We start from the raw sequence: 17,067 nt of genomic DNA on the forward strand, positions 1-17,067 counted from the left end.
TGAGGGCCAGAAATACTAAGTGCTGTTTGTACCGATTCTGCCTATTACGTCAGTGCAATGGAAGAGGAACAGTTTCAGATCAAATGGGAGATCCCACAATAACACCCCACCCAGACAGGACAAGATCCTCCGCTGAAATGCCTGTATTGCTGTGCAGCTCCAAACCGTAAGTATGAAGGTCCCCTCTTCCCCTTCGTATCTCAGACATGGGGGGACTGAATTGCACCCATCCTCCATAGTCGGGATCGTGTGTAATAGACAGAGTGTAAATGCTTAATTTGTATGAGGCGATAGCGGGAAGACACCACTGCCCCCAAGGACTAGCCAGGGCCTCAGTCCAATCGTCGTCGGTCAGGTCCGGGATGTCCTCTAACCATGCCTTTTTGGTCTTATGTAATATCGTACGGGTGTGCGTGGTCAGCGTTTGGTAAATCTGATAGATCTTGTGCATGCCCAGGTCCCCCATTAACAGACGGCCTTCAAGGGGATGGATATCGGGCAAGGTCTTAATTGAGTGTATCAGGGGAGTCCAGATTCCGCGTGCTATAGAGGAGCTGAAGAAGGGGTGTATCCTCCATTTCCATATGCTCGAGTGCAAACCCCGGGTCTGCTTGGGAGTTGTACCACCACTCATTTATAATGAGCAAGTGAGATGCTGCGTAATAAGCATGTACGTCTGCCGCCGCGATGCCACCACAGTGCGTTGACTGTGCACATGTATTTAATGCCACCTGGACCACCCCGCCATTCCACAGGAATGTGTTATGTATAGTATTAATTTGCGCGAAACAGTCTTGTGGTACATTATAGGGGAAGTTCTGTAACCTATATAATATTCTGGGTAGTGAGACCATTTTAAAAAGCACTCAACGCCCGTACAGTGAGAGCGGGAGGGGAAACCAATTGCCGTCTCGTCCCGAAGGCTGGTGATAAGCGGGTGGATGTTATGTGCCCACGATGTATTTGGGCAGGGGGACATGAAAATGCCCAGATATTTAAAGCCTGCGTTCGCGTGCGACAATTGCATTGTCAGGCGCCGTGCCCCTGATTTCCGCATACCGGGAACAACACCGACTTGGCGGGGTTGCTATGAAGCTCGGTGGTCTGGCTAAACACTCGGAGAATCTGTAGGATTCGTCGTCCCGAGAACCACGGGCCAGTCATAAAGGAAAGCACATCGTCCGCATACAGCGCAATGCGGTCAGATCGGGACTGTGACCATTCGAAGCCTCTGAGCACCGGGTCGCTGCGCACCCATGTAACCAAGGGTTCCATGGCGAGGGCAAATAGTGGAGGCAGGGGGCAGCCCTGTCTCACACCGCGGCAAATCGGGAATGGGGTCGACCGGTGTCCCACGATCCGGACTGAGGCCGTCAGATTCGTATAGAGTAGGCGTACGTATGCTTGAAAGCAGGGGCCGAAGCCAATAGCTTCCAGGAGTTGAAAGAGGTACACCCAGCTGAGGGAGTCGAACCCCTTATCTATGTCGGCTAATAAAATAGTCGCAGGGCGCCCCAGCTCTGGGGCTTTTGTCATGGCATTATGGACCCATCTGATATTGTGACGAGTGGCACGGTGTGGCATGAAGCCGGACTGATCTGGATGAATCTAGTCCTGCACGCAGGTCCATAGGCGATCGGTGAGGATTTTGCCCAGGAGTTTGGGCTCAAAGTTAATAAGGGAGTGGGGCGATACCAAAAAGGATCCTCCGGTGGGCGGCCCAGCTTCAGATACAGGACGATCTTTGCATGTCGCCATGTCCTAAGGCAGCACGCGTTGATCAAATGCTTCCTGTATGACCTCCAGTAGGTAAGGTCTCAAAGATAGATAGCAAACTTTATTCGATTTCGATGCTAAAAAATCATAAAAGCACATTATAAAAATACATTAAAAAGGCTTCAATACATTTCCCATGGACACTGAGTTATAATGTACATCATTAATTCTTTACAATATTATCTGCTTCCTACATTTTATCACAGATTTCAAAAATGTTGTTAAGATCCATATCATAAATTCATTATCTAAAAATTGTACGGCTAAGAACGCTGGTCTACATCTTCCAAAAGCAAGCTGCCTTAAAAGTGGAACCAGCCATTTTTTCCTTTGTAGGCTGTACAATTTACAGAAAAAAGCTACATATATCATTGTTTGCTCGGATATATTGTCGCAAGGGCATAGTTGCATCACCCTTGCCCAGTCATTCACATTTGGGAAGCTCGTTATGCAATGAAAAATGTCTAATCTGAATCTTGTGAGCAACATTCTGTCGTATTGACCACGCACTAGAATAAGATAGGGTTGAATGTTCAAGGTTATTCCTATCATCTGTTGATGCAGTACTGTGTGCTTTACTATTTCATCTGTCAAACGGCAGGATTCAAGTAATGATAGACATTTTTGTTTCAGTTCTTTTCTAGACAACGAGCTCATAGTAGATGGTTTATCATAAAGCTCAGGATATCCTAGGTCATAAAAAAAGTTCCTGACATATTTTATCCATTTCAATTTCAGCACATCAGTCATTCCCAAAATATTGTTTAAAATATCCCTATTTAGGTGAGTTTCCTCGGAGGTCCATATCCTATGCCAGAGCATGAGTGCTTCTATTTTTATTAGGTCTGTTAAGAATGGGACCCCCAAATCCGAGTGACAGGCATATGAAGATATACCATTTGGCAAGGCCAATATATATCTTAAAAACTGGTTCTCAACCGTTTGCAGCGCTTGAGTGTTAGTGTCCCCACAGTCCCGACCCATACATAGCTGTTGATACACATCTTGCTCTATAAATTTGTAGTAGGGCTTGCGGGGGTCTCACTCCTGATGTTTTTGAAAAGCTTATTAAAGCTGCTGTAGTTTTCATGAAGGCTAGTTTTCTCGTTTGCACAGCCTGCGTCCATGTAGATTTCTTATCAAATAAAATACCTAAATAGCTAAAATTATTGATAACATTTATTCTTTGACGTTCGATAAACATATCTCTACATTTTATACTTCCTGATCCACATCTCATGATGTACGTTTTTGATGTGCTTACCCAGAGGCCTAGGTCGCGCATGTAAGCAGCGAAACCGTCCAGTGATCTTTCGTGGCCCACTTGGGTACGACACATTAAAACGGCATCGTCTGCGTACATTAATGCCGGTATGGATCGACCATTTATCAAAGGGTAATCTTGTCCCGCCTTCATCAATGCTTGTTCTAGTCCATTTGCATATAGATTAAAAAGGAAGGGAGCCAGCACGCACCCTTGTCTGACCCCCTTCTTAATTTGAAAGGGTACCGTGCATTCTCCATTGAGGCCATATCGAACTCTACCATTGGCATTCTGATAGAGGTGTGTCAGAAAGGATATAATGGTGTTATTCACCCCTAAGTTCCGCAATATTCCCCACAGCCTTTCGTGAATTACAAAGCGCTTAAGTCAACGGACGCTAGGAATAATCTTCCTTTTTTTAGGCAAGAGTATTTACCAATCAGAATGCTTAAGTTAAGGCTTTGTTCGACTGTTCCCAGTCCCTTGCGGAATACATATTGTAAGTCCGACAGTATTTTATTATCCTCCACCCACTCTTGTAGTCTCTCTAGGACTACCCTTCCCGCTATTTTTGCTGAGGAATCTAGCAGGGATATAGGTCGGTAACAAGCGGGGTCTTGTCTGTTCCCTTTTTTAAAAATGGGTACTAAAATAGATTCAGACCATGTCTCTATGTGTTTAAGGGAACTACTGACCATGATTACTTGAGTGAGTATAGGTCCCTATACTTCTATATTGCTTTTATATAAGTCTAGCGGGATCCCGTCGGGGCTGGGTGCCTTGCCCCCCTTGCTTGCCATAATCGCCCTATTTACTTCATCCAAGGTGATTTGGAGATCATTCACATTTGTCTGACATATTGGTGTTCTTTCTTCACCCTCCTTGTTTTGCATGGCTACGGCATTGGCTGCACTATTGTCATTAAACATTTCTGAAAAGTGCTTCACCCACTCTTCTTCATTGATCGCTATTTCTATGGTCGGGATGTCCCTTGATTCCAAAAAGGGTGCCCTGACAGCCCGCCAAAAGCCTACCCCGTCTTTGGACTCTATGGTATCGTAGAGGGTCTGCCATAGCTCTTCTTTTAGCATCCTTTTACGTTCTTTAATTGCTTTATCATAAGCCTTTCTCGCCTCTTTTAGTGCTACCCGATCTCTTGTGGAGCTATGTGATATTTTTTTCAGAGCAGAATAAGCCTTTGTACAAGTCAAATCAAACCAACTTGTGGGCTTTTTTGTAGAACTAGGCTTTGATACGCATAGGGCCTCATTTATTGATCTTGTAATTTGTTGAAAGGCGGTTAGGACGGTTTCATGTGTCGCGGTCTCCTTTAAAATAGCTTTAATCGCTTGTTGACTATTTGCTATAACTTTTCGAGTCATTTCTAGTGGGTCAACCAGCGACCATTTCAGGGCATAGCCGTTTTTTCTACTTATTTCCATTTGTTGAGGGGGGTGAACAATTTTTATAGTTATGCTCTTTTTGGGATGTTAGTAATTTCAGAGAAATGCTCAGGGGGTAGTGATCACTCAAAATAATTCCATGCGTGTCAGATTTCCTCACCTTTGAGGCTAGATTTGCAGAAATTAGGATATAATCTATCGTTGTGTGGCAACCTCTTCCATTAAAAGTGCTTTTAGAAGGCACTGGGTTAAGGCTTATCTCGTTTGCAAAACCGAGATCAAGCCCACACATCATTTCAGTTAAAATATTTCCATAGTGTGAATGTAAGAAATGTGATTCACTTTCCTCATCTTTAGTTATTATGCTACATAAATCTGTTCCATTCCTAACACACAAGTTAATATTAAAATCCACCCCCAAACAATCAAAGTGTCCTGTTCGCCTTCACTTTGCAGCCTTTTCAAAGCTTTTAACAAATTCTCTAAAATGACCCCAATTTTGTCCGTCTGTGCATTGTTATAAAAATTTACCAATATTACTCTTTCTTTCTTTCCAATATGCAGTTCCATTACTTGGTAATATGCCTCCTCATACCCAAGTACAATTGTCTTAATATTTAACATGTTGGAGATGAAAATTGTTAAACCCCCCTTTGCCCTGCCATGATTCCCTTGGACCGCAGGTGTTTGGTATGTTTGGTATCCATTCAGATGTACGGGCTCTATTAGCCACGTCTCTTGAAGACACATGATTTGGAACCCCATTATAAATTCGAGCCATATTGGATTTCCTAACTTGGTTTGAAGTCCTGCAATATTCCAGAAAACCACGTTTGTAAATTTACCTTTTACGATATTTATTCCTTTTACACAATTTGTACATAGTGGGGACTGAAGGGGGCCTTGACGTTATGGTCTGATGTGTTCCTGTTATTAGGGCGTTAGTCTCTGTTCCTTGTAGTTGATTATGTACTATGTTGATCTTCTCTGGCACTGTTCGGCCTTCTCTGTCATCTGCAGCCTTTGATAGAGAGGCCGGGGGGCGTTTTGGTTCTGTTATGGACTTAGAATAGGTATTAGTGATTGATTGTCCAGTCAATCCATATGCTACCCTATATGTTTTTCTTATTTGTGAAATAGATGTGTTTGTCAGTCAGTCTTGTTCGTCTAGGTAATGCAGACTTTCAAATCTGTTTGCTATATCTATATTTTATCTCCAATTATTTCCCAAAGGGCGACTATTTTCGTCTGGGTTTAGGTTCTCCCGTCTAAATGGTGGTTTATAGAAGTAGCCCAGAGGCTCGACATTTATATTTTGTGGGCTAGTAAAGGTATTCCCTTGGCGCTCCAAGATTATTCTCACCAAGTGTGTGGGACCAAAAGATAAAACCACACCATCTCCTGTCAAGGCCTTTTGAGTTTCTCCTACCCAGGGCGTTCTTCTAACCATTTTAGAATCCGAGAACAGTGCTCTGTATAATCCTGTCCTGGTCCCTAACCAATTTAGGGATTTGTTTCTTAAGGTCTCCCATGATTCGCTTTCTTGTATTGGAAGCTTCAAGACATTTGTTAAAATCACAGTATATGGGGTTGCCTCCGGAGGAAGATCTAATGTACGGGCAATGTGTTCCTTTTTTGCCTGCGAAGGGTGTGTGGAATAGGCGCTTGAGTGGGTATAATGCATGGGGGTTACGGTTGTTTTTCTCCCCTGTTGTGTTCTCCATACCTCCCCATGACTATTTTGTAGTTGGTGTCCTGTATCAGGGAAATTTTTTAAAACCTTTGTTCCCATCTGTTTATCCTGACTTACTGTCTTGGTATCTACTCACGTGCGATTAATTGACACATTGGTGACAGAACTGGTTGATGTATTTGATACCTCCTGTAGTCTGGTGCTTATTATATGTGGTGATCTAATTAATCGAGAGGTCTCGTTCCCTCTTATTTCCTGTTCTCTTTATATAAGATGCTTCTCCTGTAATCTCTCTACGGCTGTCTTGATATTTTTCAGTCTTTAATCCATCTTTCCCAGTGATTCTTTTAGGATGTTTTCTAGATCTTTTATCAGGTTTGGGACGTCGCTAGGGTCTCTATGGGAGTCTTTTGATACTAATTGTTTATCCTTCTGATCTACTTGTATTACTTTTTTCCGCTTTGGAGCCTTCCTATACTGTTTAAGACTAGGAATTTTATGACCGTCGGCATTCCCTTCTATAGCCCCTTTCCCTCCTTTTGCACTCCCCAGATGTTTCACACGCTTGAAAGGAGGTTGGTATTCTTCTTCCTCCTCGTCACTAATCCACACATGATCTGATATGTTTTGTACACAACCATTTATATTGGGAATAGGGGGGATTATAGGAATAGTTGTAGTTTCCGTCCCAGATGTTATCTGGGTATTCTCAGTTTGATTTTCCCCTCTGACTTCCGCATTCAATGTCTCTTCGACTGTGCTTATTTGTTTTTCTATTGCCCCCATTGCGTCTGTCAGATAGTTCAATAATGAGGAGCGGGGCTTCGTGGGCTTTTTAGAGTCTGTCTTCCCACATAGTCCCTTGCTGGATTCTGCCTTTCTTTTCCCCATCCTAGGTTATAACAAAAATCTTCAGGAGGACAAATGTCACGTTACTAAAAATGTGTCTTTAACGATGTTTGTAATAATGCAAAACCTCCTGCAGATTATCAGTTACTAGTGAGTGGCAGCTTAAATATTCGAAGAATGTCAAACAAAAGTTAAGTACGCGGTCACAGTGACTCGAACAAGCAAAGTTAGGGCTCTGCCATGTCAAAGTTGCCGTTCGCAGTACTCACCAGAAGAGCAGGATATTGAAGACAAGGGGGTGGCCCAGCCCGGCCTCTGACGGGCACGGATGGGCCCGCCCTTGGCCCAAGCGCGTCCCGCGCCGCGGGAGCCCCAGCAAGAGTTTTAAAGCGCTGGCTGGCGCAAAAGGCACTCGACAGCGCCAGGAACCGCAAGGGAGGGTGGGAACTGGAGTCCCGGTGTTCACCCGGTCCACTCCACTGGTCTTCCCTCCTGGCCCCCTACGAGGGGCTTGACAGCAGTGGCAGCTTTGTAGTGGCAAATCTCGGAGCGTCCCGCGCCGCGGGAGCCTCGGCAAGAGTTTTAAAGCGCCGGCTGGCGCAAAAGGCATTCGTTGGCGACAGCGCCAGGAACCGCAAGGGAGGGTGGGAACTGAAGTCCCGGTGTTCACCCGGTCCACTCCGCTGGTCTTCCCTCCTGGCCCCCTACGAGGGGCTTGACAGCAGTGGTAGCTTTGTAGTGGCAAATCTCAGGGCGTCTCGTCCGAGGAATTCCATGGAGAATCCATTAGGGCCAGGGGCCCGCCCTGGGTGCATAGCAGCCAGTGCTGCACTGAGCTCATCTGTTGTGATGGGGACGTCAAGTTGGTCCCGCATGTAGTCTGTGACCCTTCGGGGGGAATATCTCTTAGGAATTCGGCTATTAAGGCCTCTAATATCTGTTCGTGGTGCGCATAAAGTGAAGAGAAATAGTGAGGGAACTCCCCAGGAACCGCTCCGGGGGACAAATGAAGGACACCATCTGTGCCACGCAGCACCGGGACACCTGCAGGGGACCTCTCTACTTGGCATAGCCTATGAAGCATTTTGCTAGATTTGTCCCCCCACTGCTAGATTCGATGCTGCAACGCCAGCCAGATTTCCTTTGCCCCACCAATGAGATGTTGTTGTATATGTTTTTGTGCCTGAAGCATGTTTCGTTGGAGGAGTGGGCTGGGTTCAAGGACTAACTGCGCTTGCAGGGCCCTCTGGTGGGTTTCCAATTCACCAGTTGCACCGAGTGTTTACGTTTTTCATTGGGACGATAACTGATATCAAGCCCGCAGATGGTGGGTTTTAGGGCTTCCCACAGGGTACACTTGGATGAGGCTGAGGCCAAATTGAATTTGAGATAGTCCAAGACTGCTCTAGTCAACATCTTCTGATAATCAGGGTCTCGGAAGTGCGAGGAGGACAGGCGCCAACTAAAGGGGGGTTTTTGAGAATGAATGCGGAGTTTGAGAGAGACTGGAGAATGATCTGAAAGACCCCTGGAAAGATGGGATACATGGGAGAACCGGTGAATGTATTTATGTCCAGTCGGGACAAAGAGTCATGGATGGTGTACATATATGTTTAGCTCAGTTTGGCGGGATGATACTCCCGCTATACATCCGACCATCCCAATGTAGTGGCTAGGAGGTGCAATTTGGATTTGTCTGTTTGGGGTTCTCGTCCTGGTCCCCTCCTTCTATCCAGCAGTGACATGATATCGTTCCAGTCCCCGCCTAGGAGTGTTAACCCCTCTGGGAGTTCTCCCCATAGTCTAATTATTTAATCTATAAAAGAATTTCCCGGTTGGGGAGGTGCATATATACTGCCAATGTTAATGTGCTCTCCATATAATGTGCCCGATAGTATAACGTAACGTCTCCCAAGGTCTAGCCAGTGCTTAGAATGTATTAAAGGGGCACGGCAGTGTATTAGATTGGCGGTCCCCCGAGATGACCTGGTAAACCCTGCATGATAGATCGTATGATATCTGAATCTGACCAGGCAGGTAGCCTTGGTGCCCAAGAGGTGAGTCTCCTGTAGGAGAAGGATGTCAGCCTCATATCGCTTGGCTTGGTGAAGAATAGCGCCCCGTTTAATTTTGTTGAGCAACCCCCTGACCTTCCAGGACACCACGGTCAAATCCCTGAGTGGGGGAATGTATGTCTGTGTGGTCATCTATCGTCTATGTTTGTGATCTTTAAGACTAATATGGTGGAATCCGAGTTTAACATCTGCGCGCGTGTAAAAACTGAAACTACTCTAACATGGTACCCTATGAACCCTCTAACCCCCCACCCCCAATACCGCCATAAACAGGGAGCATCTGTCGCTGTGAAGAGAACCCCAGGCCCCCAACGGGGGGGCCTAGGGCACCTCTTCTAATGCCACCCAAACTTCCCATGTAACATTAACATAAGATGTGAATGTCTGGGGTAAGATGGTCCTACGGCTGGGCGTCCATGCCAACCCAGTATTCTATGTGGAGTAAAATTCCTTCTGATGAGTGACTAATGGCAGCCAGTTGATGCCAGGGAGAGAGCGACAGCTGTTCATTTTTAGGATGCCTGCCCCGGACTGGAGGAGCGCCAGTCGGAGCCAGATCTATGTCTTCTCTTTGAATTGTTCCTCTTTAGTCTGGTCTGCTGCGAGCCACTGGGAGGTGTCTGATTCCAGCGGCGGCAGAGTGTGTGGCCTCAAATAAGAACGTTCATCCGTCCAGGCAAAGACAGCCTTTGGTGAAGTGGGATTTCGAATTATATATAACATGCATTTGGGCCGGGTATAAGAGCATATATTGCATGTTAAGGTCTCGTAAACTACGCTTCACCGCCGCGAAGGATTGGCGCTGCTATTGTACCAATCGGGTATAATCTGGAAAGATCATTATAGGCTGCGAATCAAATTGGAGTTTGTGCCTATGCGATCTGGAGAATTGCAATATAGCGTCCCAGTTCATCAGCCGGGCAATTACTGGCCTCTGGCTTTCTCCCGGGGGTGGTTTCCTAGTTAATGCCCGGTGGACTCTCTCCACCACAAAGTAGGTGGACAGTTTCTTGTCGGGCAGGAGACCGGTCAGCCATTGAGTGATGAAATGGTTCAGGGAAGAGCCCTCGCAGCCCCCTGGGAAGCCAACGAAGCATCGATTGTTAAGCCTGAAGCGGCCTTATGCATCCTCCACCCAAGACGCCAGCTCCAGAGACACCATCGTTAGCTTAGTGACTTTCTTCTGTAAGGTAGTTACGGTATCTTCAACGGTCGAAACACGTGTCTCTGCTCCGGTAATGCAGTCCACAGCATTCCTATATTCTGTCGTAAACAGGAGACCTCGGACCCCACCGCGCTGATCTTGGCGTCGAGCGTGTCTCTGGCCTCGGTGATCGCTGCCTGGAGCGTTGCATTGTCCGGTACCAGGCCGTCCGTGTCTCCCCTGGTGGCGCCACCCAAGGTCATAGTGTAATAGTCGTGGGTGCTCTGTTTGGTACCTGCACCTCCCAGCTTGCCTTTACCCATGGCGATAGGTAGAAGGGAGACTAATCCGGCAGACTAGGGGATCCTATGATTGGAGGGCGCCCCTTGATTGGAAGATCACTGCAGGCCATGGAGTATCACCACAGGCGTCTCTCTTGTTACACCTCGGAACAGCGCCGCATGCCGGGCCTCACGGAACCTGGCACGCCCTGGGCCACAAGCCGCACCAAGCCTAGCCCGGCCGCCTCCTCAGCCCACGACGGCCGGCCAAGTAGGCCCATTAATGGGATCAGACTCACCAGAATTCCAGCCCGCGGTGTTCCCCGTCTATCCCTGGACCTTTGGCGTAGCACTGTAAATGAGGCCCTCCCTCTTCTAGCGATGTATAAATGTCCTGGACCTCCAGGCTCTTCACATCTGGCCCAAATGTAGATTCACTGCGTTCAGCAGCGCAGGCCTGCTCGCAATCCCTTCGAGCCCCCAGCCCGGGTCAACAAATCAGGGGCAATGATATAAGGCTCAAGTTCAGGAGGCACCTCCCCCCGCCGTGAGGCTTAGGCGCGACCTCCGGCCGGGTGCTTTACCACCCCCATACAATGTGGAGAAAAAAGGGGGGAAGAGGCCCAGGGTGCACAGATTACTTCAGGCGCAAGGGCCCCATCTAGGCTGAGCGCCGCACCGTCACGACCCCTCCACTGCTGCAGCCCTGGGGCACTACTGGTATTCGGGCGTAGATGCGTCTGAGGGCTCCGTGCCGCGAGGAGAAACACAGGCCGTACAGGGAGGTACGCGCACCCAGGGATTTGTCTGGGTGTGCGCCCGCTACAGAGCGATTCCACTCCCGTCGCAGGCCTGCATTCCAGCCCAAATCACCGTAGCGGCCACAGCCCGCCACGTCAGCGCTGAGCCTCAGGTGTCCCTTCCTCACCTACCGGACCTCGACCTGGTACCTATCTCTCCCAGTTGCTCGTCAGTTTGGGGGGCTCGGGTACCAGACGAGTAACGGCCTCCGACGGGCCCCGGACTGCGCCGCACCTCTCGATGTGCGCTGTGCCGGTAGGATGTCACAGTCTCTCACTCCCGAACCAAGAAGGGTCGTTCCAGCCGTCTGCCCAGTCTTAGCCACAGCCGAGGTGCTCCACATCACTGGATTAGGACGGATTAATAAACTTATTTGGCGTGGACGCGCAGAGCCTTACTAAATTGCGTCCGCCATGTTGGCTGTTGAAGCCACGCCCCGCATCATGGTCTTTTTAATGCCAGTTTTCCAGCAGACGCTTGGACCCTATAAAGTCTATTATAATAATAATAATATAGTCCGGTGCTCCGAGTAATAGAGTGTTACAATAATCCAGTCTGCTTAGAATTATGCTGCACACAATTTGAGATTTTGCTTGAGCTGGAAGCAGTTGGAAGAGCTTCCTAGGCCATGAAGAAGCGCAAAGCAGGTACCTGCTACTTTATTGACATGCTTCTCCAGGAATAGTTTCGTATAAAAAATAAGCCCAAGGTTCTAGACAGGGTCAGGGAGATGAAGTTCTTCACCAGTCGTGACAAGCCAAACATTAAAGGGGAGTGTTATGGGGACTTTGCTTGCCAAACAGCAGAGAAACTCTGTTTAATCCCCGTTTAATTTAAGGGACTTTGAGTTCAGTCAGTTAACAATGTCTATCACGCAATTCTGGAAAGTGTCAATGGCATCCTGCTGGTTATTATTGAGAAAGGCAAATGCCGAAACACGTCAACTTTCTATTAAAATAATGTATAATTGTCCCTGCGATTGCTTCAAATTCCTTTGGGAATAGATGATATAATGTGGAATCACCACCACACAGCGAGTAGAACCCGTCTTGAGTGCAGCAATGGTCTAAGGTGGAGTCGTGGATGTGTTTAAATTTGACCGCTGCATCGCCGGATTGGAACTGCGGCACCTCTGTCGACAGGTATACAAACTGTTGGTAGTCCGGTAAGTATACCGATGCCTGCCGAAGATGCCGAAACATTTCTGAATAAGACTGTGGCGTGGGGCACTTTGTGAATTTGAAAATCGTGCTATATGGCTATGACAGTACAGCATGAAGGAGTGAAGAGATCTATTTAAATGCAAAGTGGCAATGATTTTATGGAATGAAAGATTGCTATGTGAAGAGAACTGTGTAAAAGAACTATGGTAGTGTTGCATAAAGTGAAAGCTCCCCGGTGTTATGAAACCTATCAACAAGGAAATCTTTGTGGATTTGTCATTTAGATCACAATAGGTGCAACATTACTTTAAAGAAGTTGTCAGTTGGCTTCAATATTAGTGAACTATACTGTCATGGCTGCAAAGAACATTGGTTCCCGTATGTAGGTAGTAGCAGTCCTCTGTCTCTTGCCATAATTTGCCATCCAATGAGAATACATTGCTTGCTTTTTAAACATAATGGGTTAATTGTGGCATTGTTAGAAAGCGAGTTTTGAGAAAGACAAATGCCGAAACTTATACTTGACCGCGCAAGTGCTTGGCAATTCTTTTGTGACTGGATGATATTATTATGCGGACCCACCTCCACACGGTGAGTAGCACCCGTCTTGAGTGCAGAAATGGTCTATGTTGGAATCGTGTGTGTGTGCATGTATGTATATATATATATATATATATATATATATATAAAATCTACTGGCGGTCGTCAGTCGATAGTTATAGTTAGAACCATGTTTCCCTAGGAAAAGCATTTTTCGATTTGCTTATAACTTTGGCGTCGTTTCACGAATCTTTACGAAATTTTCTAAAAAGTTCCTCTTTTTAGGTCAGCTCCTATCCTGAAAGTTTGGGGGTGATTGGTCATGAGGGGGCTGAAAAAAAAGGGGGGTCCCAAAACGTGTTTTCTTCATGCAATTTCCATAGGAAACTTTAGACAAGGCTACAGGTCAAACTACTGAACGGAATTACGCCAAATTTGGCAGGTATAAAGGTTATATTCCAGAAAGCACGCTTTTGTTTAAATGGGGCAAGTCCGTTCAGTAGTTTTAGAGAAATATGAAAATTTACAGATATCGGTATTTGAGAATTCTGACATCTGATTGACTGAGGCGTTACGAGCACGAGCGTGCGGGTCATTGGCTTCGAACTGTTGAAACTAGGAAGTGTTGGCAGCCATTTTGTGACTGCGTTGAAAGGTGTAGGGCGGAAAAAAGAGAATAATTGTATAAGAGGGTATAGTAGGAACACTTTGGTCTTAGTTTAAGCAGTCTGTACGGTGCAGAGGCAGGGAGTTTGAATGTTGCGTAGGCCGTGGAAATTACATCCGCAGAACAACGGTGCGCGGTATTGCGGCAAGGTTAAATAGGGTCTGGAAATCCCGTCGGGAAAACAATGCGCCGTATTGCGGTAAGTAGTGTGTAGGGTGCACACACAGGTAGCGTGAATGTGCGGTATTGCGGCAATGTTCAGTAGGCTGTGTAACGGTGCACACACAGGTAGTGTAAATGTGCGGTATTGCAGCAATGTTCAGTAGGCTGTATAAATCATATCTGGAAAATAATGCGCTGTATTGCAGCTTTACTTTAATATAATGCGCAGTAATATTTACTTATAATGTGATGTTCACTTTTATCACGGACAGTGTCAATTTCTTAAATGAAATTTAATATTATGTGGGAGTGCGTGTTCTGTTCCTGTGCCCGGAACAAAATTAACGTTTAATTGACTGAGGTGTTACAACAACGAGCCTAATGCTCATTGGCTGCGAACCATTGAAAGTAGAAGTGTTGCCAGCCATTTCCTCCCCGTCCGTGGAGTAGCAGGGACATCTGATTGGCTGACGTGTTCCAAGCAGGACCTTCCGGAGCTTAATGGTCATTGGCTGTGAACCATTGAAAGTAGAAGTGTTATCAGCCATTTCCTCCCCGTCCGCGGAGTAGCAGGGACATCTGATTGGCTGACGTGTTCCAAGCAGGACCTTCCCAAGCACAATGTTCATTGGCTGTAAACCATTGAAAGTAGAAGTGTTGGTAGCTATTCCCTCCCCCTCTGCGGAACACCATGGGTATTTTATTGGCTACAGTGTGTTGAGGTCTTCTTTTTATTGAGTTTGCAGGTGGAATATTTCCCAGGAGAACTATTTACGTATAATGTGGTGTTTACGGGGAGCTGTGGTTGCGCAGCAAAAATTTCAGTCTAGGTTTGAAACAGTTTTTATTAAGCAATTACAAAATTTACTTTCTTCGGAAACTGAAGCTGTATATATCAAAGGGGTGACAAATAACGCAATTCATAAAATATCCCTTAAGCGTGGCCACACCCTCCCTTTTTTTTCTGCTATAGTTTGTAAAAGTGTTGCCCCATATTCCTGATAATATAAGAGGGCATGAGTTACTTTTAGATAAAGTAGAAAAGAAGTGCTACAAGAAACACTCCCGCACTACATCATCTCAGGTCGAACAATAACAAGTAAAAACAGTTAAACACAAATTACTTTATATTACATACAAATGTACGCTTTATCATTTAAAAAAAATTCTATTCTGTAGAATTCGGGAAAGTTCTGTCATAGTGCTTAGAGGTCGCTCACTGCTCCGCTAACAAATCACATACTCCTTTAAGAACATATATGATAGTAGTATAATAATATACACTACTGGTCTTATATATTCTATAAGAAGAAGGAGAATAGGAACCGCAACAGAGAAAAATAGAAATACCAAAAAAAATCCAGAAATGTAGGGTTTATGAAAGGTAATCACGTATGCAAACTATCTTTTTTAAACTGCAATTTCAAAAAATATTCTTACTGTAAAAATATTGGATCAAGTAAGTTATAAAGGTCAGTAAGCTGTATTTCAGATGGTTTAATCCTGGCAGCGACAAATCTCCACTTCCTGTTGTGTAAAAATATGACACTCTATTACAATATACAGAGTGTCACTGTTGTTACGCAAAAAGGAAAAGGAGCATAAACTCATGGATACAAAAGAAGATCAATAACGAAATACTTTTCAGCGATAAATATGTTCAGAGCTTCTTTTCTCCTGGACTTCGAAATCTTTCATCTTCGCGCTGATGTGTCATAAACTCCTCTGAGATCACAATGACTGTTAATATTATAATATACATATTCACAGTATATGATCCCAAGGGGGAAACAGAGTTTGAACCAGAAGGTGCTGACGTTACATATAAATCTTTAGTATTCGCGCCGACGGGTCATAAACTTCTCTGAGATCATAATGTGTGGTTATTATAATATACATACTCGCACCATATGATCCCAAGGGGGAAACAGACTGAAACCAAGAGGCTGCTGTCGTTACATATAAATCTTTATTCTTCGCGTCGACGGGTCATAAACTCCTCTGAGATCATAATGACTGTAAATATTATAATATACATATTCACAGTATATGATCCCAAAGGGGGAAACAGAGGAAGACACAGAAGCTGCTGAGGTTACATATAAATCTGTAGTTTTCACGCCGACGGGTCACCAACACATCTGACATCAAGTTCAGTGTCAATATTATAATATACAAAGTCACACTATATGAGCTCAAAGAAGCCAGGAAAGGAACAATGTTTGCTGTATTCTGTCTGTTTCTGAAAACAAGCTGCTGACGTTACATATAAATGGCAAAAACAATCAATAACACTATTTTTTAAATACAAGTGTTTAAATATTGACAAACAGCTAGGTATTATAAATATCTACTATGCCATAATCAAACAACTTACAACTCTGGATTATGTTTTGTGGCGCAAAAGAAGAATCAGACTCTAGAAAAGAGCACCTGCATCATTGAATGGACACGCGTAAATAACTCGCAAAAACGAAACTAATCAATAAACGGTGTGGTTTATATACTTTTTGGTTATTGAGTAGTCTATGAAAGGAAGCTGCGGCTCCACCCATTTAGATGTCACGTTTTACAGTTGACACGTGCTCACGTCTTAACTGTTTAACTTGTGCACGTGTTGGGAAAAGTTACAAAATGTGAAGCGGTAAAGGTTTCGATTTTGATCCTAACACGTATAAGGTCCTTAATATGTACATACGTTGGAGAGCTTAAAAACTGATACCCGGCAAACCGTGTCATTTCCATTCTCATGACTAAATACATCTATTAATTGCCGTAATTCTAAATAGAAGACATAAAAAAATATATCTTTCAAAATAGAAGGGAAAAAAAGTGCTAATATTTCTCATCTTTATGGTTTTACATTAAAAAAATGCGAGCATTTGTAAAGCGTACACCTACCCCTGGAAAGGTGTGCTGGCGCTCGGGGGCGTCGGAAAGATTAAGCAAGGTGTTGCCCACAGTGACATAGTGGTGAGCTGGAATCGAACTGTGAACGCTGTTGTTCGAAGTCAGCTATATAGCTGCTGCGTCACACTTTTTCCACACTTATATGTTAATTACTGCTAATTACGTTTCAAACATTGTTAAATTATAACGTATAACAGACTACTGTTACAGTTTGTTTTTCACTACAAAAAGTATGCACGTCTTTTTAAAATTTCCTTAAAATCAATATTGGTTTCAGGGACATTGTAGTTAGAAATTAGCATTTAAAAAACCATTGAAATTCACTGAAAAAGACATAGG

The 17,067-nt window shown here is 44.9% G+C and overlaps 1 protein-coding gene across 2 annotated transcripts in view; it reads right to left on the reverse strand.

Moving 5' to 3' along the window:
- LOC146811978 (arylamine N-acetyltransferase 2-like) overlaps positions 1-7,528 on the reverse strand; it is a 335,497-nt gene extending 327,969 nt beyond the window's left edge. For both annotated transcript variants that reach the window (XR_014966813.1, XM_085618954.1), the window contains exon 1: positions 7,255-7,528. The gene's annotated coding sequence lies outside the window, so the exon portion shown is untranslated. The remainder of the gene's footprint in view (positions 1-7,254) is intronic.
- Between the last annotated feature and the right edge of the window lie 9,539 nt (positions 7,529-17,067).

Source organism: Triturus cristatus, chromosome 7 (genome assembly GCF_964204655.1).
Source record: "Triturus cristatus chromosome 7, aTriCri1.1, whole genome shotgun sequence".
Lineage (NCBI taxonomy): Eukaryota > Metazoa > Chordata > Amphibia > Caudata > Salamandridae > Triturus > Triturus cristatus.